The sequence below is a fragment of the Cucurbita pepo genome, chromosome LG06, assembly GCF_002806865.2.
Source record: "Cucurbita pepo subsp. pepo cultivar mu-cu-16 chromosome LG06, ASM280686v2, whole genome shotgun sequence".
Taxonomy (NCBI): domain Eukaryota; kingdom Viridiplantae; phylum Streptophyta; class Magnoliopsida; order Cucurbitales; family Cucurbitaceae; genus Cucurbita; species Cucurbita pepo.
In genome coordinates, this window is record NC_036643.1 from 9,639,928 (window position 1) to 9,651,915 (window position 11,988).

The following is an 11,988-nucleotide window of genomic DNA, read 5'->3' on the forward strand; positions in this document are numbered from 1 at the left end:
GGCATGAAGTGGAGCAAGTTCGGAACCTAAAACTCATGCTAGTTATTATGCCTCAAGAAAATTTGTGTTTTCGCATCGAATGCTAGGTAACACCCTTTTGTTTTAAAATGTCTTGTGTTGTCATTCCTTATTCTGTGTTTTCGCATCAAGGTCATTTCATAAAGGTCCTACTAGGAGTTGAATCTAGGTCGTTGGATTCAAAGTCCAAAGTGCTAACCACTACACCATAGAATCCCTTATAAAAATTTATTTTGGAATGGTTTTCCTATTTTATGCAGATTTTACAAGAAGAGAGATCCTATCACGGGTCAAACTCAAGTTTTTGGATTCAAAGTTCTAGAGTTGTTTNGAGGTGTCATACGCTCTAGAATTACAAAAGGAAAAACACTAGAATGAAAAGACATGACAAGGGTTTGGCTTGTCATGGGCATGCGGCCATGGGCAACATGCCCTGGACAAGCATGACCGTGACACCCTGCACCACGATTTGCTAGCAGGATGCAACGATTATGACAACGCCACCTATGCACTCATGTGAAAAAAATTAAGAGTTACTTCGGAAGAGTTTTTATTGTTAAAATACGATGCATGACATGACAACCTCTAAGGTTTAGTTCCTAAAAACGAAACAAGAAGTCATATCCTAGCTCAAGGTTTAGACATGCTCCAAACGAAACAAGAAGTTATATCCTAGCCCAAGGTTTAGACATGCTCCAAATTACCAACTATTTTCTATAAGGTCTATTTATATGACATGAGAATAAATTCAAGATTTCAAGTTGGTTGGAGCAAGTTCGGAACCTAAAACTCATGCTAGTTATTATGGGTTTAAATGATTACGTTAGAAACAAACAAGATCGAGAACCAACAACAATACCTCAAGTAGAGGTCATGTTCATGAAGCCTTGGATGGCATGAAGCGGAGCAAGTTCGAAATAACTCAAGAATGTTACACCTTATGTCTCAAGAAAATTTGTGTCTCTTTAGATGGGATGCCATGGTATATGTACCATGAGCAGGATTCCATGATGAACTTATTATCTCCCTCAACTAAATGAGATGCCCTGCACCACGATTTGCTAGCAGGATGCCATGATTATGACAATGCCACCTATGCACTCATTGAGAGAAAATTAAGAGTTACTTCTGAAGAGTTTTCATGGTTAAAATACGATGTATGACATGACAACCTCTAAGGTTTAGTTCCTGAAAACGAAACAAGAAGTCATATCCTAAAACGAAACAAGAAGTCATATCCTAGCTCAAGGTTTAGACAATTTGTGTTTTCGCATCGAATGGCTAGGTAACACCCGTCTTGTGTTGTCGTTCCTTATTCTGTGCTAGGTAACACTCGTCTTGTGTCGTCCCATCTTGTGTTGTCGTTCCTTATTCTGTGCTAGGTAACACCCGTCTTGTGTCGTCCCATCTTGTGTTGTCGTTCCTTATTCTGTGCTAGGTAACACCCGTCTTGTGTCGTCCCATCTTGTGTTGTCGTTCCTTATTCTGTGCTAGGTAACACCCGTCTTGTGTCGTCCCATCTTGTGTTGTCGTTCCTTATTCTGTGCTAGGTAACACCCGTCTTGTGTCGTCCCATCTTGTGTTGTCGTTCCTTATTCTGTGCTAGGTAACACCCGTCTTGTGTCGTCCCATCTTGTGTTGTCGTTCCTTATTCTGTGCTAGGTAACACCCGTCTTGTGTCGTCCCATCTTGTGTTGTCGTTCCTTATTCTGTGCTAGGTAACACCCGTCTTGTGTCGTCCCATCTTGTGTTGTCGTTCCTTATTCTGTGCTAGGTAACACCCGTCTTGTGTCGTCCCATCTTGTGTTGTCGTTCCTTATTCTGTGTTTTCGCATCAAGGTCATTTCATAAAGGTCCTACCAGGAGTTGAACCCAGGTCGTTGGATTCAAAGTCCAAAATGCTAACCACTACATCATTGAACCACTTGCAAAATTTTATTTTGGAATGGTTTCCTATTTTAAGCAGATTCCACAAGAAGAGAGATCCTATCACGAGGCAAACTCAAGTTATTGGATTCAAAGTTCTAGAGTTGTTTTATCTAACTCGTTGTGATCTTGAGCACCTTTAGAGTGGTTGCAGAAATAACCCTCCAGTGTTGATTGAAGCTCTTGGAGAACATGTAATTTTATATATTTTTTATAGTTAATTTATATATTGTTGTATATTAAAAACAAATTGAAATAATACTTTACATCCCAGTCTTTCTTTCTTCCGTGCAAAACTTAACATGAAAACTATATTATTTCAATATTCACTCGAGAAACAAGGGGTGAAAACTATATTATTTCAAACCCTCCATTATTGCTTCTACTTTGTGTGAAAATGCTTCCACTAAATCATGTTACTAACTAGGTTGTTTGGTTCGGTTCAATTCTTGGGTCCACTAGATTGAATCGACCTAGCTAAACTCTTGATAATATAAAAATCATAAGTTTCTTAAATTACGTTAACTTAAAAGTTTAACCCCTAATTTTTTTTAGAATGTTTAGCTTTGTGTCCGTTGATCTCTAAATGCTTAGAAGTATCTAATAAGACTCCTATTTAAGGAACTTTTCTCTATAAAAGATGTAAAGATGACATCAAAATTTATACTTATTTATGGCCCAGCACAACACAATGAAGGTAACATTTTTTTTATTTCTCTAGTTTATTGGCTTTACAAGAAGGAGACATGAAGTTTTCTATGTTTGAAATAAATTTGGTTGATTGTTTTTTGGTTAGCATTGGTACCATCCAAACTTATTTATTTCTTTGAAATGTTTGAGTTTAAAATTTATATGTTTTCATTTTTCTACTTTGTTCACGTGCATTTAGAAATGAAGCAAAATTAGTCTGAGGGTTTTAGGCAGATTGTTATAATTCTAATTTTTAACTAAAAAAAAAAAATAGTCTCGTTGTCACGCTTAAAGCAACAACCCTATAGGTATAATCGATGTATTATCCTTCCACCAATAGGAGCTTAAAGCAACGTTACTATGTAAAACTAGTTTCATGTCATTTATTCAACCATAAGGGTGTTAGCATGCATTTGGAAATGAACCTATATTTAAAAAAATTAGATAAAATAGAAAAGAATTGTTATCTCAAAGACAATGATACTATGTGAAACTAGCCTCAAGATGCTTCCTTAACTCTTAGAGGCGGTAAACCAACGGTTCCTTCACCCAAGACCCATGGCCCAACTCCCAACATGGAAGGGATAATCTAGAGAATCATTCCAAGAACCCTAACGGATGGGTTACAAACTCACATTATCAAGCTCGACAACAAACAATGTCGCCGGCAAACTTAGGAAGACTACATGAAATTACAAATATATATAGGATTTTTTAATTTACCGATTTTTAAAATGTTAAATTATGTGAAATTAGTGGCAAAGAAGAATATTTTAGAGAGCTCTTCCTTTTTCTTTAAGATTTTGATATTTAAAAAAGGAGAAAATGAATAAAAATAGGAGACATTTTATAGATTTAGGAGGAGTAAGTGAAAACAAAAAGGGAGTCATGACCCATTTTCGGTGGGTTCTCGAAGCAGCACCGATTGCAAGTTAAAAGAGGTTGAAAATAAAGTAAAAAAATTTCTCAAAATAAAAAAAGAATTAAAATATAATGAACATATATATTTACATTATATTTAAAATAGAGTTTATAGGTTCAAGGGAAATGTTGAAAAAAATCATTTTAAAACATAAAAAATAGTTGGTGTTGTTTGTTTAGGCAACTACTCTTAGTTACATGAAAGATATGGAAAACATGGAGTGAGTACAAGACTAGCGTAAGTTGACTAATTGTAAGTTTTTAACCATGTTCATAGTGGGTGCTTGGTGTCTAGGGCAACTACTCTTAGTTACATGAAAGATATGGAAAACATGGAGTGAGGTAAGTTGACCATGTTCATAGTGGGTGCTTGGTGTCTAGGGCAACTACTCTTAGTTACACGAAAGATATGGAAAACATGGAGTGAGTGTAAGTTGACTAATTGCAAGTTTTTAACCATGTTCATAGTGGGCGCTTGGATACCAAATTCAAATTGGTGACCTCTTGATCTGCAATCAAATGCTCTACCATTTTACATGATTTCAACTTTAGTGACCCTTCCTACAGAGTGTCAGTCCAAAAGTGTAAAAAGTGTCTGTCCAAAATAAAAGAGCAGAGCCCAACCAAGTTCAAACGATGACTGGTCAAATTCTCAACCACTGAGCCATGGATCCATTTGGTAGGATTTTAACCTTAGTGACCCCTTAGACATAGTGTCAGGTCAAAAAAGTGTAACAAAATTCTATCCTAGATACAAGAGCCCAACTAGGTTCGAATTTGTGACCTCTTGATCTGCAATCAAATACTTTAACATTGAGCTATGGTCCCATTTTGTATGATCTCAATCTTAGTGACCCCTTCTATAAATTATCGGTCCAAAAGTAACCCTACCGAATCGGCTATGGACCAATTTTGTATAAATTGGTGGATTACCTATCTGGAATTAAACACAGGTCGTTAGATTCAAAGTCGAGAGTGCTAACCACTACACCATAGAACCACTTGTTAAACTTTATTTTGGCAGCGATTTTGATAAGCGCCAACAACGCTGGATTTTGCAAAGCTAGAGGTCGTAGTTTGCTTACAGACTTTCACAAGGTGTTTTCGACTTCTTTTATAGGTAATTGAATTTTGAGTCCATGCAAATGATTGGTTGGATTAGTATCAATTTGAGAAGACAGGAGAGAAGAGAGACTTTGTTAGAAACTCTCGACTAGGTAATCTACAAAGGTGTTTTCAACTTCTTTTATAGGTAGAATTTTAAAATCAAACCACAACAAAATTTACTTCTATCTAGCAAAATTATTTTTTTGTTTGAAAGAAGATTATTCCCTTCTTTTTCTAAAACTGAATTTGACTTTCGAATAGATTTTAATAGTTTTGTTAATTAAAATTTCTTTAAAATTTTTGTACATAGATTTCAATGGAAATAATATATATATATATATATATATATATATATATATATTTTTTTTTTTTTTACAATTTTGTAATTTGTATGGTATTATTGGAGGCTTTTGAATGAAATAGGATAATTGATTCTCTGTCCTCTTTGACAATTTTAGATACCTCCATATCCGATATTTGATGGGTCACGTTTCATTATCAGATCTGCCCTTGAGTCAATAAGACTTAAAGAAGAGAGTTTATTTGACTAATGAATTGATTTTTTTGGGTTGTAGAGATATCCTACAAATCAAGACTTTGTATTATTTTGAAGACACTCATCAAGACATTTGTAAATGTGCCTGATATCTTGAAGGATATAAGACACGTAATTGAGAGAACCAAAAATTTTTTTGAAGATGGCTTTTCTAGGATACGTCATCACAAAGTTTGAGACAAAGACCATTGGATGGGTTTTAATAAGGCTCAAATAAATTTAAAATCCAAGAAAACGGATCTGAGTTTGATATTATTTGATTTTGGGTATGGACACAAGTAGCTGATTTCTTTTGATTACATTAATGAATGTATGTAGATGTTTAAAGTGTTGATCTTAATGGTTTTAGAAAATATCAACACATCATCAATATAAACTATCGAATTTTTTTGAAAGGATTGAAAATATCATTCATAATCTTCTAAAATTAGGATGGAGCGTTTTTTAGCCTAAATGGCATGACCTTACTCTCATATTTTCTAAATTGGACATTAAATGCTATTTTATATTTGTCCTTTTAAGAAATTAGAATTTTCCGAAATCCCAATTTCATGTCGAATTTTATAAAAACATTTGACTCTAAATTCTTTTTATCAAATCATTTTTGTTTTGGATTGGATATCTTATTTATTCTAAAACCTTATTCAAAGGTTTGTAATTAATTACCGGTATCCAAATTTCTGGTTTCTTTTCACCATGTTGTTAACCTAAAATATCAGACATGACCACCTGCTCTTTGAAGACCTTATCAGCTTCCTCTGCAAAATATCACCTAAAATGTCACAGTATTTAGTGTTTGATGCTTTTTGACTTAACCCTAGGGTTATATTTACAGCGAACTTGTGATAATTTTTGTCAAATTATATATTTGAATACCTAATACATTAAGATATAATATCTTATTTAAATAATATTAAAATATCATAGAATATAATAATATATGTTTAATTAATATTAATCTCATTCAAATTTCAAATATATATTTTTATTTAATGTTTATGATACACATCAATTATTTTAATATTTAACATATCAAATACGTTAATATATTTTGATATTATACTTCAAGACTATAGGAACTTGCTCAGAGGACCTGAGAGTTACATTGGCCCACAATGCATCTCATGGACAATGCAAAACTATTGTGGCGCTTGAAGGTGAATTGTATAAAAAACTGGTCATGCACAACAAAAATTATGGGAAGACCATTGATGGAATTGAAGCACTCGACGCTCCCCTGTATGGGTTTCCAATCAAAGACCTAATGTTTGATGTTGACTCTTTTGAAGAAAGAGTCATATTATCGAACAACAAGAAACGTGGCAGTATCTCTGAGAACTATATCACACACATAAAAAAAACGTGTCGAAGAGTTAGACATTCACAGAAGATCTGGCTTTCAACGAGGAGACCCGAGTTTGATTCTCGACAATAAAATTTTATTTTCTTATTTCTTTTATTTTATAGTTTCATCTTTTGTAACCAATTATATTTAAACTTTACCTAGGTTTGAGAAGCACTATAATGTATGAGTTCAATAGTATCTTAAATTCAAAAGACTTTTATGAACTTGGTTTGAGAGGCACTATAATGGTCAAGTTCAATAGTATTTTAGATTAAAAAGACTTTTATGAACTTTGAACCTTTAATAGTGTTTTATCATAGATATTTGGTTCAATTTCAACAAGTGAGGTTGAGGTTATTCAAATGGTTAATGTGATAATTCGGTCATTTTCAAGGTCTCTTTTGTTGAACGCCATCATGGCTGAGATGACTGAGATGAGCACCAAAGTGAGTTTGACAAGGAGGGTCGTAGAGAACCACACCCCAAGCCAAGCTCANTTTTTTGAAGTTGGCTTTTTCTAGGATACGTCATCACCAAAGTTTGAGACAAAGACCATTGGATTGGTTTTAATAAGGCTCAAATAAATTTAAAATCCAAGAAACGTATCTGAGTTTGATATTATTTGATTTTGGGTATGAACACAACTAGCTGATTTCTTTTGATTACATTAATGAATGTATGTAGATGTTTAAAGCGTTGATCTTAATGGTTTTAGAAAATATCAACACATTTTGGGCTTAATGGTTTTTCTAGGCCAAGCTCATGTTGGGCTTAAGAAACTGAAAATCCAAAAACACAAACCCTTAAATGGGAACCAGGATGCTAAGGAATTAAAAAACTTTATTTTTGACGTAGAACAATACTTGAAGGTTACAGGAACTTGCTCATAGAACCTAAGAGTTATGTTCGCCACAATTCATCTCATGGATGGTGGCGCTCGAAGGTGGATGATATAAAAAATGGGTCATGCACCATAAACTCATGGGAAGACCGTTGATGGAATCGATGCAATCGACGCTCCCCTTGATGGGTTGCCAATTAAAGACCTGACGTTTGATGTTGACTCTTTTGAAGAAAAAGCCACGCGATCGAACACCTCGAAATGTCGCGGTAGCTCAAAGAACTCTATCATACGACCTAAGAGTTGAGGGCTACAGGAACTTTCTCATACGACCTAAGAGTTACGTTAGCCACAATAAATCTCATGGACGATGCAAAACTATGGTAGTGCTCGAAGGTGAATGGTATAAAAAATGGGTCATGCACCATAAACTCATGGGAAGATCGTTGATGGAATCGATGCAATCGACGCTCCCCTGGATGGGTTGCCAATCAAAGACCTAACATTTGATATTGACTCTTTTGAAGAAAGAGCCACACAATCGAACAGCTCGAAACGTCGCGGTAGCCCTGAGAACTCTAACACACACAGGGAAGGACGTGTCGAAGAGTTAGACATTAAGCAAAAGATCATGCTAAAACTCTTCAGCGATCTGACAAAATACTTCAGGACATCTACACCAAAAATCCATTGTCGTCCAGCGGTTAGGATATCTGGCTTTCACCCAAGAGACCCGGGTTCGATTCCCGGCAATGGAATATTATTTTCTTATTTCATTTTATTTTACAGTTTCTATCTTAGACTAAAAAGACTTTTATGAACTTCGTACCTTTGTTAGAGTTATGTTATAGATATTTTGTTCAATTTCAAATGGTTAATGCGATAATCCAGTCGTTTTCGAGGTCTCTCTTGGTTAACGACATCATGGTTGAGATGAGCAGGAAATTCAAATGGTTAATGCGATAATCCAGTCGTTTTCGAGGTCTCTCTTGTTGAATGACGTCATGGTTGAGATGAGCAGGTGATTCAAATGGTTAATGCGATAATCCAGTCATTTTCGAGGTCTGTTGTTGAACGACATCATGGTTGAGATGAGCACCCGAGTGAGTTTGACAAGTTGGGCTGTAGAGAACCACACCTCAAGCCAAGTTCATGTGGGCTTAACAAACTTAAAATCGAAGAACACAACCCCTTAAATGGAAACCGGGATGCTAAGTAATTAAAAAGCTTTATTTTTGACGTAGAACAATACTTGAAGGTTACTTGAACTTGCTCATAGGACCTAAGAGTTACGTTGGTTGCAATGCATCTCATGGACGATGCAAAACTATGGTGGCGCTCGAAGGTGAATGGTATAAAAAAAATGGGTCATGCACCATAAACTCATGGGAAGACAGTTGATGGAATCGATGCAATCGACGCTCCTCTGGATGGGTTGCCAATCAAAGACCTGACATTTAATGTTGACCCTTTTGAAGAAAGAGCCACACGATCAAACAGCTCGAAACGTCACGGTAACTCTGAGAACTCTATCACACACATGAAAGGACGTGTTGAAGAGTTAGACATTACCCGAAACATCATAATAAAACTCTTTAGGGACTAGACAAAAGGCTTCAGGACAACTACACCAAAAATTCAATGTTGTCCGTCCAACGGTTTAGATATTTGGCTTTCACCTAGGAGATTTTGGTTTGATTCTCTTAAATTGAATATTATTTTCTTATTTCTTTTTATTTTATAGTTTCATCTTTTGTCACCAATTATATTTAAACTTTACCTAATTTTGAGAGGCACTTTAATGGTCAAGTTCAATAGTATCTTAGATTAAAAAGACTTTTATGAACATCGTACCTATGTTAGTATTATGTTATAGATATTTGTTTCAATTTCAACAAGTGGGGTTGAGGTGATTCAAATGGTTAATGCGATAATCCGACTATTTTAGATTGAATAGCCAGGTTATGCAACTTAGTCAACTTGAATCAGGTGCAGTGAATGTGGATCAAACACGTGACCTTGAGATCTTCTGTGACGCTCTCCCAACTAAGCTATCCCGGCTAACATTAAAAATGAACACTCATTAGTAAAGTATTTAGCTAATTCATTGATATTTTAAAAGGAAATAATCACTAATTTTAAATTTAATAGTCACGAGTGAAGTTATGTGACTTGAATCAGGTGCGGTGAACGTGGATCGAACACGTGACCTTCACATTTTTAGTCTGACGCTCTCAAAACTAAGTTATCTTCGCTAATATTTGAAAAAAAAAATTATAAGTAAAGGTATTTCCGCTAATTCATTATATTTTAAAAAGAAATAATCACTAATTTTAGATTGAATAAAGTTATGCAACTTAAACTAAGTGCGGTGAACGTGGATTAAACATGTAACCTTCAGATATTCAGTCCGAACTAAGCTATCCCCGCTAACATTAAAAATCAAAAATCATGTGTAAAGGTATTTCTGCTAATTCATTATTCGTTGAAATTTTAAAAATAAATAATATCTAGTTTATTTTTTATGCAACGTAAACCAAGTGCGGTGAACGTGGATTAAACATGTAACCTTCAGATATTCAGTCCGAACTAAGCTATCCTCGCTAACATTAAAAATCAAAATTCATGTGTAAAGGTATTTCCGCTAATTCATTGAAATTTTAAAAATAAATAATAACTAGTTTATTTTTTATTGAATAGTCAGCTTATGCAAATGGATACAAGTGTGGTGAACGTGGAGATTAAACATGCGACCTTCAAATCTTTAGTTCGACACTCTCCCAACTGAGCTATCCCTGCTAACATTAAAAATAAAAATTCATAAAACTATAAGGTGCGATGAATGCAGATTAAACACAAGACCTTCCAATATTCAATTTGATGCTCTCCCAACTGAGCCATCCTAGATAACATAAAAAATAAATAATCACATGTTTTAGATTGAATAGTAAAGTTAAGATAACATAAAAAATAAATAATCACATGTTTTAGATTGAATAGTAAAGTTATGCAACTATATGACGCTCTCCGTGAACAAAGTGCGGTGAACGTGGATCAAACACGTGACCTTCAGATCTTCAATCTGATTCTCTCCCAACTGAGCTATCCACGCAATCATTGGAAATGAAAATTCATCAGTAAAGGTATTTTCGCTGATTCATTAAGATTTTAAGAAGAAATAATGACTAATTTTATAGTGAATGACTAGTTTTGCAAATAGAAACAGGTGCGGTGAACATGGAGATCGAACAGGTGACCTTCAAATCTTAAATCTGACGCTCTCCAAACTGAGCTATCCCCGCTAACATTAAAAATGAACAGTTAATTAATTGAAATTTTAGAAAGAAATAATCATTAATTTTAGATTGAATAGTCAAATTATGCAACCACACCAAACTGAGCTATCCCCGCTAACATTAAAAATGAACAGTTAATTAATTGAAATTTTAGAAAGAAATAATCATTAATTTTAGATTGAATAGTCAAATTATGCAACCATGTGTGGTGAACGTGGATCGAACACAAGACCTTCAAATCTTCAATCTAACGCTATCTCAACTTTGCTATCCACACTAACATTAAAAATGAAAATTCATCAGTAAATAACTTGCTCATTAGGACCTAAGAGTTACGTTGGTCGCAATGCATCTCATGGACGATGCAAAACTATGGTGGCGCTCCAAAGTGAATGGTATAAAAAATGGGTCATGCACCATAAACTCATGGAGTTTGACAACGTAGAACAATACTTGAAGGTTACTGGAACTTGCTCATTAGGACCTAAGAGTTACGTTGGTCGCAATGCATCTCATGGACGATGCAAAACTATGGTGGCGCTCCAAAGTGAATGGTATAAAAAATGGGTCATGCACCATAAACTCATGGAGTTTGACAACGTAGAACAATACTTGAAGGTTACTGGAACTTGCTCATTAGGACCTAAGAGTTACGTTGGTCGCAATGCATCTCATGGACGATGCAAAACTATGGTGGCGCTCCAAAGTGAATGGTATAAAAAATGGGTCATGCACCATAAACTCATGGAGTTTGACAACGTAGAACAATACTTGAAGGTTACTGGAACTTGCTCATTAGGACCTAAGAGTTACGTTGGTCGCAATGCATCTCATGGACGATGCAAAACTATGGTGGCGCTCCAAAGTGAATGGTATAAAAAATGGGTCATGCACCATAAACTCATGGGAAGAGGTGACCTTCCTTCAAATCTTTAGTTTGACACTATCCCAACTGAGCTATCCGCTAACATTAAAAGTAAAAATTCATAAGTAAAGCTATTTCCACTAATTCATTATATTTTAAAAAGAAATAATAATAAACTAAACTATAAGGTGCAATGAATGTAAATCGAACACAAGACCTTCCAATATTCAATCTAATGCTCTCCCAACTAAGCCATCCCAAATAACAGAAACAATGAATAATCACTAGTTTTAGATTATCCCAGATAACATAAAAAATGAATAATCACAAGTTTTAGATTGAAGAGTCAAGTTATGCAACTTAGTCAACCGATGCTTATGATTATTTTGGAAAGAATAGTCATATTATGCAACGTGAAATAAG

The 11,988-nt window shown here is 34.8% G+C and overlaps 2 non-coding genes across 2 annotated transcripts; one reads left to right on the forward strand and one right to left on the reverse strand.

The window, feature by feature from the left end:
- Positions 1-162: 162 nt before the first annotated feature.
- TRNAQ-UUG lies at positions 163-234 on the reverse strand. Its single transcript has one exon. It is a non-coding gene; the product is annotated as a tRNA-Gln (tRNA).
- Positions 235-8,090: 7,856 nt separating this feature from the next.
- On the forward strand, positions 8,091-8,162 carry TRNAE-UUC. Its single transcript has one exon. It is a non-coding gene; the product is annotated as a tRNA-Glu (tRNA).
- The last annotated feature ends 3,826 nt before the right edge of the window (positions 8,163-11,988 follow it).